Consider the following 11,499-nt stretch of genomic DNA (forward strand, 5'->3'; position numbering starts at 1 on the left):
TGTCCCAGTGGCTGCTGGTGGGAGGCGTGGCCTACCCTTTTCAGGCGTGGGAGGGCCTGCCTTGCGACACTGCGGACCAAATACTGGTATTACTTGGGCCAGGTAATCAACCCCCACAGCGCTCCCGTGTGGCTGGTGCTGTCGTTACCTTGTCATTTGTCCTGGAAGGTGAGGCTGGGCAGTGGAGCCCATGTCCATAGAGTGCCTGCACCGTGCTCTGCAGAGGCGGGGGGCGTTCGATGGATGGGGCCCACAATGTGGACCCAACACCCCCTCACACACCCTGCACCTCCTGTAGGACTCCTCAGCTAGTGGCTGTGGGCTGGCCACTTGGGACTCAACCCACATACCCAGGCTTTTGTAAATCTCCACTTGATCAAATGAGCAGTTTTATTTATGCCTTGATTCTTTAAAATACTTGAAATGTTGATTTCTTCTCCCCTCTTGTTCTTTCAAGCTTGACATTTCTCGGCACATCAAAGTCTTCAGAATGCCCTCAAACTTCTGTCTCCAAAGGCATTTCACTTGGCTCCGCGTGGTGGGAAACGCTTTTCCTTAGGGAGGTTAAAGTTTGTGTTTGGTTGTCGAGTCTGGCGGTGTTTATAGGAACAGATACCAAGGTGGGAAGCCTTTTTCTCAGCTGAGTGGTAATTTATGTTACGTGTTCATAGATTTCAACGATTCCAAGTAGGGTTGGCCAGAGTCTACGTGGTGTTTGATGTTCAGTGGTTTTATCTTGCTGAAACCTGTTGTTTTTATGGTTTTGATAAATCCTAGTGAAATAATTCAGTGTTGCCAAGACCCGAGGACTTTTTCCTCAGGTAGTGGGTATACAATCAATGCATGTACATATCATATGGAGAGAGTTGACCATGTTGCATTCAGAAGGAGTTTATCTTTCTAAAGATCCTCTTACCTGGTCATTCAAAAAATGTCACCCTAGGGGCCCCTGGGTGGCTCAGTCGTCAAGCGCCCGACTCTTGATTTTGGCTCAGGTCACGATCTCACGGTTTAGTGAGTTTGAGCCCCACGTCGGGCTCTGCGTGGACAGTGTGGAGCCTGCTAGGGATTCTCTCTCTCTCTCTCTCTCTCTCTCTCTCTCTCTCTCTGTGCCCCTCCCCACTCGCTCTATTTCTGTCTCTCTCAAAATAAATAAATAAAACATTAAAAAAATAAATAAAAATATCACTTAGTTACCTAGGTAACCATTTTCCATAAAGGAGAACAAAACCTAGTTCTCCACTTCTTGTCCCCCTTTGTCCCAACTTAGCGCATTACCGCTGCCCACGAGCATCTGCGTCCGGTTCTCTCCAGGACTGAGAACGAGTTGCCTTTTCCTCTGCGGGGGCAGCCGGTCCTCAAGGCTGGCCTCCCCACACCTGAGGAGCACCCGCCCCTCACTCCCCAGGCTGTCTCACATCCTGAGGGAATGTACTCGGTGACCCTGCAGGACCCTGTTCTTCCGTCCCTGCGCAGCTAACTGTGCTAACGCGGGACTGATCTGCACTTCTGCTCGTCTGGCCCTCTTCTTACTGGACGCATGTTTCCAGGTGCACGATGGACACCTCCACAGGATTGTCCCACAGATACCTCAGATGCAAGAAGGCGAGGAACGAACTCACCGTCTTCCTCTCTTAAGTGCGCGCATCTTCCAGGATTTCCCATGTCAGGCGGGGGTGCTACAGCCCGTCCAGAGGCCCGCGACAGGAAACCTGGTGTCTTTCTGGACTCTGCCTCACCTCCAGGTTCTAGGCCGACTAGGCCAGAGTTCACCTGTCTCTTGAGTCAGTAGTGCCCCTCACCGGCTTGGCCGCCCCCGTCCGGGCCCACAGCTCTCTTGCCTGGACCACGCAGTGGCTGATCCATTAGTCTCCTTGCTTGCGTCTCTTCTCCCTTGACACTTTCTCCAGATCAACGGAAGTGGGACTCTGACCACACGCTCCTCTGTAGAAATGCCTCTGTGACTCCTGATTCGGTGGGAATCACGCCCAAACTCCTGTCGGGGCATGCAAAGTTGGTTCCGTCGCCTGGGCCCCATTTCTTGCCACTTGAGATCTAGAAGTACCGAGCAACTTCTGTCCCCTGGCATTTGCATGCTGGTCATGCCTGTGGCCTTGATAGGTAAGGGTCCCTTTGCCAGGGACACCTGCTGACTTCTCATCTGACAAGCTCCTATTCATCCTGCAAAACCCTCAAGGTCACCACAGCTTTCTCCCAAGACAGATTCTTCCTTGAGACACAATCAGTGGGGCTCCGCTAAAGTGCATGCAGACCTCTGTCACTTCCCCCATTACTCTGTTGTCATGACTGCTCTTTGGCTGCTCTCCACTTCCTCCGGCAGGAACTGCTTTTGTACCACCCACTTTCTAGCACGCTGTATAGCAAATAGTAGCCTCTCGATAAATGTGTTGAGACCTCAAATTATCCTAGGGAGGTTCAAAGAAGCATAAGTCCGTGGTTGTGGTCCACAGGCCTCTTCACAGCTAATAATGGTCAAAGAGAAAAACCTGACAGGGACCCAAGAGACATACAGATCTTTTCTCCCCTTTCCCAGGGTGGTTGACCGCTCTTGAATGTCCTTTTTCGAAAAGAAGAGCTGAGCTTGATTTGGCTCAGTCATTTACTGACCCTGAGCCTCCCTGAGCTTTGGGAAGGAAGCAAGGATCCGATAGGATGATGCAGCCGAGAGCCCCAAGTGAACATTGGGGGCACTGGGGGTCTCCACGCCGGTGAGCGCCTGTCCTCTCTGTGGGTGATGTGTGAGAGTGACGTAGGCCTCCGCGCGTGCGCAGAGCTGTTTGTAGGGGCAAAAGGGCCGCCCTGGAGTCCCGGATGCGGTTTCAGTCTGCAGGGGGTAAGGGCGGTGGTAGCTGTGTTTGTTTACCGGGGCGATAGCCGAAGAAGGTGACAGCGCTCCTTTGGGGATGTCTAAGATTGGGTATGTGATGGAGCCACAAAGTTGAGGCCACAAAGGGGACTCCATTTTGGCTCAGGGCATTTGTCAGCAACTCCTGGGTGGGAGTGGGTGGTACTGGGAGCTGGGGGATGGGTGGGGCCACCGTAGAGCAGGCGGGTCTCCATCCTGTGCTTCTCCAAGTGCGGGCGGCCGTCACACACCCCGTGAAGCCTGGGCACTGGTCACACTGTGAGCCTCGGCACAAGCCAGCGGTGATGTATCAGCAACCTGAGAATGTGTGTGGCCCCGATCGGAACCAGGGCAGCATTGGAAGGAAGTGCACATCGGTGAGGGGCTCGGGCCCAGCAGCGGGCCTCTGCGGTGGCTGTGGGGGCGCTGAACAACACCTGAATGGACTTTATCCTGAAGCCAGTGTGTGTAACTCCTGCGATTAGCTAACCAGGTGACTCACTGCTTACACTTCCTGAGTCCTCAACCTTTTTTTTTTTCCCCAGGAAGATCCCTATAAACTGGTCATAAAATATGCCGCGTGCGGTGCCAAATGCCTCTGCAGATACTTGACTCCATTCTGCATGTTCAGATGGCTCACCAGGCCGCAGTCACCTTCCGCTGACTCTGCTCACCTCGTGGGGTTCACCCGTGGCCGCAGCCTTTCTCCCTGACCCAGCTCTATCTACAGGCTAGACTTTGTTCTTTTGCCCATCCACAAACACCTTTACTCACTCACCCCTGCCCCAGCCGTGACTGAGCACCTACCGAGCCAGACCCCCTGCCCACCCCCAGGTATATAAACCTAACTGAGGCACAGACCCCACCTTCGAGGGCTTGTGACAGCCAACCACAGGGAGGGAGCTAAGTGCTCTGAAAGAACAAATCCCTGGGCCCTCAGCACGGTTATCCATACAGACTTGCTCAGCAACTTTCATAGAGAAAATGCAGTAGCATCTGGCCTGTCATCAGTGAGTAATAAAATACTTATTATACTTATAAATATACTCAGCCCCACTGAGGATTTGCTATCTAGATGTGCCCTTATTCTGATCTAAAACACCTAATGACCGCACAGGCTGATGCAAAAATAATGGTATTCGTTATTTGGTTAAAACGTGACCCTGTGCAAGATTTTTGTAGACCAGCTGTGCGGTGCAAACAGAACTTTCTTTTGAAGCCATGTTTTGGGTAGCCCAGTGAATTAGGAATACTGTAACCAAGATCAAGTGAAGAATGGGAACCTATCCCAGGTGCGTCTCCCACAATGCCCCTCACCTGGGTAAACACACATTTGCATATCAATGTATGGATTACAGACTTCCTTTTCTGAGACCTAGGAGGTGCCCCGTTCTGCACGCAGGGGGTCCAACAGCCAACCGGCTCTCTCAAACCCGGTGCAAAATGAGAACCAAGGACTCAGGTCTTCAGAGCCCCAGGGGCCAGTCCTATGGAGCAGTCCTTCGCTCTGCTTTCCCTAAAAGGAGGGGACTCTGCTTTGTAACTCACCCTGCCTTCACATGTGGGCCTGGCCTCCGGTCTCACAGGCTGCGCTGGCTTCTGCACGAGCCGGCCGGATTTTGAAATTACCTTTGGAGCCAGCCGTTATAAAAAGCCCAGTACTCAGAGGGGAAGAAAGGTAGTTTTGATGGTAGCTGATGAGCTCACCGGGTATGGATGGAACTTTTCAAACAGGCCAAATTAAAGAGCAGGCCTTGAGCCTGGGGCCTCACAGTGCTGCTGCGAGGAGCAGGTGGGAAGAGTATCAGATGTGTGAAGTACAGGTGACAGGTAACCCGATCGCCGTGGCTGAGTCGCTGTGTGTGAGGCATGGCGGGAGGCGGTGCCGGTGGGGGCAAAGCCGCGCCCCTCTCATCTGTCTGCAGAGGGGCCAACAGGTTAACCCAAGCCTGTTCCTGCAGGGCTGACAGTGGCTGGTTGCAGCCGATGAAAGTGGATGTAAATCAGTGCGGTTTCCCCCGGCGGCAGTAATGAACCCACGGAACCTCGCTGGAAGCAGGTAGTTTTAGGAGAATGGCGCTGGAGATGCTGGAGGGAGATTAGTGTTTCTCAGCTCTGTAGCAATTTGCACATTTCAGTGTGAATTCAGCTCCACCTCATTCCCATTAAAAAAAAAAAAACCTCATAAATTAAATTGCTAGGCAGGGAAAATCGACTTTGTTTCGATAGAGGGCCTGGGATGCTGGTCTGCTCCGAGGGAGAGTGGGGAGGCCTGGCTCCCAGCTGATGTCCTCAGTTTTCTGGCCTCACCGACTTCTAGAACACGTCCACCTCAAGGACCTGTGGTTCTACTCACTTTAACGAATCAGAGGACTTCCCGAGTTCTGGGAAGGCATCTCGTCCGTCTGCCTGAGCGGCAGCTGGTGGATGACATGTGATCCTCCTTTCCAGTTGCTTGGGGTACCGGACCGGCTCCTCGAGGCCCTCTGCATGTGGGCAGCTGGCCCAGGATTACAGGCGGTGGGATTATTTGGGGGGACTATGTGGCCCAGTGAACGAGTGCTCTGAGAGTGGCCCCTTCGTTTTGGTCATTTTGGTCCCAGCATCTAGGATGAGGTGCTCAAGACCCAAGAACCATCTGTGGAAAGAGGGAGGAAATAACAGGAGGAAGAAAGCGAAACCTACCAGCCCTCAGCCTAAGTCCAGTTCTCTGCAGCTTGCTCATTTCCATCAAGCACCGGGATGTGTCTTTAATGGGTCCGTAACACCCCCTCAAGAATATCAATGAGGGAAATCAAGTCCGTTACCTGCACTCTGTTCATCAGGCCATCCAGCACAGAGCAGGGAGGGCTCATCTCCTGGGCGATGATGTCCTTGCAGAGAGAGCTTGGTTTCCATCATGCCCCTTTGAGCGCCTGTGCCCTTCCTCCTCCTGGCGGGTATGCTTGGCAGGGGTCAGTACGGCTGATCCTGGGGGTCTCAGAGACACCCCTTCCCTCCAGTCAGGCTTCTAGAAATCTAGACTTGACCCTAGTTTTCAGAGTTCTGGCATTTCCTTTCTTTGGACAAGGAGGCTGGTGGGGGGGGGGGTCCTCCTGGTATGAGTGTGGTGAACTTGACTACATCAAGGCGTCCCAAAACACAGAGACAGATACCAAGTGTAATTATTCTTACCTTAGAGCTACCATGAAGTTGAGTTCCACAGGAAAAGAGTATTAAAGTATTTAAGCCTTATGTTTAACCATGAAATGAAAAGACTACTTCCCTTTACAGGAATTTGAAGTCTTAGAGGTCAGCCGGTGCTGTGGACTGCCTGCATGTTTGAGCTCCCCACCCCCCCCCCCCCCCCCCGCCGCCCTGGGCCCCCCAAATTCATATGTTAAAAACCTAACCCTCAATGGGATGGTGGTAGAAAGTGGGGCTTTGGGGAGGTGATCTGGTTAAGAGAGTGGAGCCCTCATGAATAGGCTTAGTGCCTTACAGAAGAGACCCCACAGAGCTCTCTCACTTTTTTTTTTTTTTTTTTTTTTACCCTGTAAAGACTGAGTAAGAAGGCACCATCTGTGAACTGGGAGGCAGACTTTCACCAGACGCTGAGTCTACTGGTGCCTTGATCTTGGATTTCCCAGCTTCCAGAACTGTGGGAAATAAATGTTTGTGGTTAATAAGCCTCCTAGTCTATGGTACTTTTGTTATAACAGCCCGAACGGACTAAGCCACAGCCCTGCCAGACTAATACCATAACTTTAGTTCCAAAGCAGATTAAAATGAAATCCCTCAGAGATCGTTAAATGTGTGTGTGTGTGTGTGTGTGTGTGTGTGTGTGTGCAGTATAAACATGTGGCAGCAACACCTCTGTGTCATATGCACAGACATCCTTTGTCACCCACTAAGCACTCTGGGGAAGGACTCAGATAAAATGAAGAGCTTTGAGTTCCAAGTTCTGTCTCTGGCCTTGGAATGCTCAAAGACCTTCCCAGCTGTTCTGTGTTCAAGGGTGGCTTTCAAGAGCTGGGAGGGTGGTTGGAGCTACTCCTGGGTTTCTCTGAGCCCCTCAAAGAACACTCTGAGTGCATGAGAAACCGTCTCCACACTACCTGCAGCGGATGCCATGGTGCTGAGGAACAGTGGCAAAAGCACGAATTGAAAAGAAGGATTCTGAGCTCAGAAGTAAACCCTCACGTATGTGGTCAACTAATATTTGATGAGGGAGCCAAGAACACCCAATGGGGAAAGGATCATCTTCAACAGATGGTGTTGGGAATACTGGATAAACACATGCAGAAAGATGAAATTGGACTTCCGTCTTCCGCTACGCACAGAAATTAACTTGAAATGGATCAGAAGACCCAAAACTGTAAAGTTCCTGGAAGAAAACATAGGGGAGAAACTCCTTGACATTGATCTTGCCAATACTTTTTTGGATATGCACAAATGCAAAACAAAAAAAAAAAAGCAAAAAGCAACAAGTAGGACTGCCTCAAACTTAAAAGCTTCTGCACAGCAAAAGAAACAATCGACAACGTGGAAAGACAACTTGTAGAATGGCAGACGATGTTTGCAACCCATGTCTCTGATATATCCAAAATTTATAAAGAATTCATACAACTCAGTGACAAAAAAAATTTCCCCTAAACGATATGATTTAAAAAATAGGCAGAAGAACTAAAGAGATGTTTTGCCAAAGAAGACATCCAAATGGTCGACGGGTACGTGAAAAGACGCTCAACATCATTCTTCATCAGGGAAGCAAATCCAAACCACAATGAGATACCACCTCACCCCTATTAGGACAGCTAGCATCAAGAAGACAAGAAGGGACAAGTACCGGTGAGGATGTGGAGAAAAGGGAACCCTTGGGCACTGTGGGTGGGAATGTAAATTGGTGCAATCACTGTGGAGATTCCTCAAAAATAAATTACAAAAACAGAATGATTCAGCAGTTCCATCTCTGGGTATATACCCCAAAGAAATGAAAACAGCATATTGAACAGGTGTACACACTCCCCATGTTGATTGTAATATTATTAACAATAGTCAAGGTATGGAAACAAGCTACGTGCCTGTCAACAGATGAGTGGATAAAGAGCACACACACACACACACACACATATTATTCATCCATGAGAGAGGAGGAAATCTTACCATTTGAGACAACATGGATGGATCTCGAGGACATTATGTGGAGTGAGATAAGTCAGAGAAAGACCCCTATTGTATAATATCACTTATATGTGGAATCTAAGAACGCCAAACTCCTGCAAATAGAGTGAAATTTGGTTCCCAGGGGTTGGGGTGAGGCGGGGGAATAGGAGCGAGGTTACTACTAGCAGATAAATAAGTCTTGGGTATCTAATAGACAGTACAGTGACTATAGGCAGCAATATTGTATTTATCAGACTTTCTAAGAGATTATATCTTAATTGTCCTTACCACAAAAAAACAAAACATAATTATGTGACATGATAGAGGTGCTAAATACAATGGCGATCCCATTACAATATGTAGGAATATCAAATCAGCGTGTTGTACACCTTAACCGTACACAATATTGTATGTCGAATATATCTCAATAAAAAAAGAAGCATTCTGTACACTTGGCCTCCAGCCCCTAAAGTGTAGAAAGCCAGGGCTCTCATTGTTCCCCTGAACTGTGATCCTGACAGGTCGCCAGGAGCCCGGCACCCCGGCCGACACCCAGTTCCCAGAGACATTGTGCATGATGGTGGAATCACATGTTGCCCCTGTCCCAGCTTCTTGGGACCCTCCATAGATGGGTCTTGGTGTGGTGACAGGAACGGTGGGAATGCAGTCATTCTGGGGTTGAAGAATTTCATTTAACACACAATAAACGTTTGTTGTGCGTCTGCCTTGTGTCAGACGCTGTGTGATAACACTTTTATGTTTCTTCCATTTAATCCATGTGATAATCCTGTGGGATAGGAATTCCCTTCTCCATGTAAGAGACGAGGAAACCACCAAGGGCCAAGAACATAACTGGAGAGGGGCCGAGATAGTTCTAGAATATCCATCCTTTGACATCAAAGTAGTATGTATGTGAATATGTATAGATCACCTCATATGTGACCGCGGCGTTCAGGTGCTCAAACATTTGCCTTGGTTCCTTTTCCTTTGAAATCTGCACTGTGGACTGTGTCCCTATGTCCTTGAGAGTAGAGCCCGCGCCTGGGAGGAGCTGGGAGACTGTGACCCCATTGGGGCCTGGTGTAGGGCTCCAGGGAGAGTGGCTAGGTTTACCAAACAAAAATGCAAGATGCCTGGTTGAATTTGAATTGAGTTTCAGATAAACCACGAATATTTTCTTTTTAGTATGAGTATGTCCCACGCAATGTTTAAGATATACTTATGCTAAAAAAAAGTATTCCCTTGTTTATTTAAAATTCGAATTTAACTCTAGTTCCAGATGAAGCTTGCAGTTTGGTCTAATGCTGAAGGGGGCTCTGTTTGCAGAGGCTGGGACTGGATTTAGCTTTGCTCATGAACTCTGCAGGCTCTCCACAGCTCTTTCTGAAATCAGTCTCACCATCTACACTCAAGGTCACAAACCGGCAACTTGGGCAGAATCTAACCAGCTATGTTTTGTTTAGCTGGCATGATGTTGATTTTTTAAAAAATCAGTTTTTGAAACCAGAAGCTTCTACATACAAATCTAAATGTCTGACCTCCTTTTTAAATTTTAATTCCGGGGTAGTTAACATAGTGTTACATTAGTTTCAGGTGTGCAATATGGTGATTCCACAATTCCTCACATCAGCCTGTGCTCACAAGTGCCCTCCTCAATCCCCGTCACCTATTTGCCCCATCCACCCCCCTCTCCTCTGGTAATCATCAGTTTGTTTTCTATAGTTAAGAGTCTGTTTCTTGATTTGTTTCTCTTTTTTCCTTTACTCACTGGTTTTGTTTCTTAAATTCCACATATGAGCGAGATCATGTGGTATTTGTGTTTCTCTGACTTATTTCACTTAGCGTGATGTTCTCTAGGTCCATCCATGTTGTTGCAAATGGCAAGATTTCGTTCTTCTTTATGGCTGAAAAATAACTCCGTTGTATATATATATGCCACATCTTCTTTATCCGCTCATCTATTGAGGGACACTTTGGGCTCCTTCCATAACTTGGCTATTGTAAATAATGCTGCTATAAGCTTAGGGGTGCCTGTGTCCCTTTGAATTAGTGTTTATTAGTTCATAGGGTAATTCCATTTTTAACTTTTTGAGGAAGCTCCACACTGTTTCCCATAGTGGCTCTCCACATCTTCACCAACACTTGTTGTGTGTGTGTGTGTGTGTGTGTGTGTGTGTGTGTGTGCGCGCGTGCGTTTAATTTTAGCCATTCTGATAGGTGTGAGCTGATATCTCATTGTAGTTTTGATATGCATTTCCCTGATGATGAGTGATGTGGAGCATCTTTTCACACGTCTGTTGGCCATCTTGATGTCTTGTTTGAACAAATATCCATTCATTTCTTGCCCATATTTAACTGGATTATTTGTTTTCTGAGTGTTGAATTGTATTCGTTCTTTATATATTTTGGATACTAACCCTTTATCGGTTATGTCATTTGAAAATCTCTCATTCAGCAGGTTGCTTTTTAGTTTTGTTGATGGCTTCCTTTGCTGTGCAGAAGCTTTTCATTTTGATGTAGTCCCAATAGTTTATTTGTGCTTTTATTTCCCTTGCCTCAGGAGACACGCCTAGAAAAATGTTGCTCTGGCTGATGTCAGAGACATTACTGCTTTTATTTTTGTGTGTATGATGTCAGCAAGTGGTCCAGCTTCATTCTGTTGCACGCAGCTGTCCAGTGTTCCCCGACACCATTTGTTGGAGAGGCTCCTTCCCATTGGATATTCTTTCCTGTTTTGTCAGAGATTAACTGGCCACATAACTGCGGGTTTATTTCTGGGTTCTCTATTCTGTACCATTGATCTATGTGTCTTGTGTCGGTACCATACCGTTTCGATTGCAACAGCTTTGTAATATAGCTTGAAGTCTGGAATTGTGATGCCTCCAGCTTTGCTTTTCTTTTTCAAAATTGCTCTGGCTACTCGGGGTCTTTAAAAACCTGGAACACTTCGTGAATTTGCAGATCATCACTGCGCAGGGCCAGGCTAATCTTCTCTAGATCGTTCCAGTTTTAGTGTATGCGTTGCCAAAGCGAGTACTAAATTTCTGACATTCTTTAACAAACCAGATCTGCCATGCTGGGCCCTTAAGACCAGGTGGAAGCAGTCGTCTGCAGCCCAGCTCTACCACCCCTCTAAGACAGGGCATGCCCTCACCAGTGTGCCCCATTCCCATCCCCATCCCCATGGCTCCCTCTGGTTACATCCTACCCACTTGATTCACTTCTACGTCTCCAGCCCCTGCAGGCATTGAGTGTTTGACTCCTGATCTACACTATGTGCCAGAAAGTCTACTTCTAATACAGCAGAAATACCCAGAGTCTTCACTGGACCGGCCCCACCCATTTCTGCCATTTTATTGCATCTCCCTCCCGGCCCCCTCCCTCCAGGCACTGATGTTCATGCACTGGTCGCTGGTTGTCCCCTCCTGCCAGGTTTCATGTCGTCCCACCCCCCAAGGAATGCCAGCCTGACCCCAGAAGGCCAGCCC

General features: G+C 48.4%; 1 long non-coding RNA gene and 1 other non-coding gene across 2 annotated transcripts; one reads left to right on the forward strand and one right to left on the reverse strand.

Annotated features, from left to right (window-relative positions):
• The first annotated feature begins 1,108 nt into the window (after nucleotides 1-1,108).
• On the forward strand, nucleotides 1,109-7,361 carry LOC111557010. Its single transcript, XR_006586873.1, has 2 exons — nucleotides 1,109-5,623; nucleotides 6,408-7,361. It is a non-coding gene; the product is annotated as an uncharacterized LOC111557010 (long non-coding RNA).
• Nucleotides 7,362-10,942: 3,581 nt separating this feature from the next.
• On the reverse strand, nucleotides 10,943-11,044 carry LOC111557173. Its single transcript, XR_002737032.1, has one exon. It is a non-coding gene; the product is annotated as a U6 spliceosomal RNA (small nuclear RNA).
• Between the last annotated feature and the right edge of the window lie 455 nt (nucleotides 11,045-11,499).

Source organism: Felis catus, chromosome D2 (genome assembly GCF_018350175.1).
Source record: "Felis catus isolate Fca126 chromosome D2, F.catus_Fca126_mat1.0, whole genome shotgun sequence".
NCBI lineage: Eukaryota > Metazoa > Chordata > Mammalia > Carnivora > Felidae > Felis > Felis catus.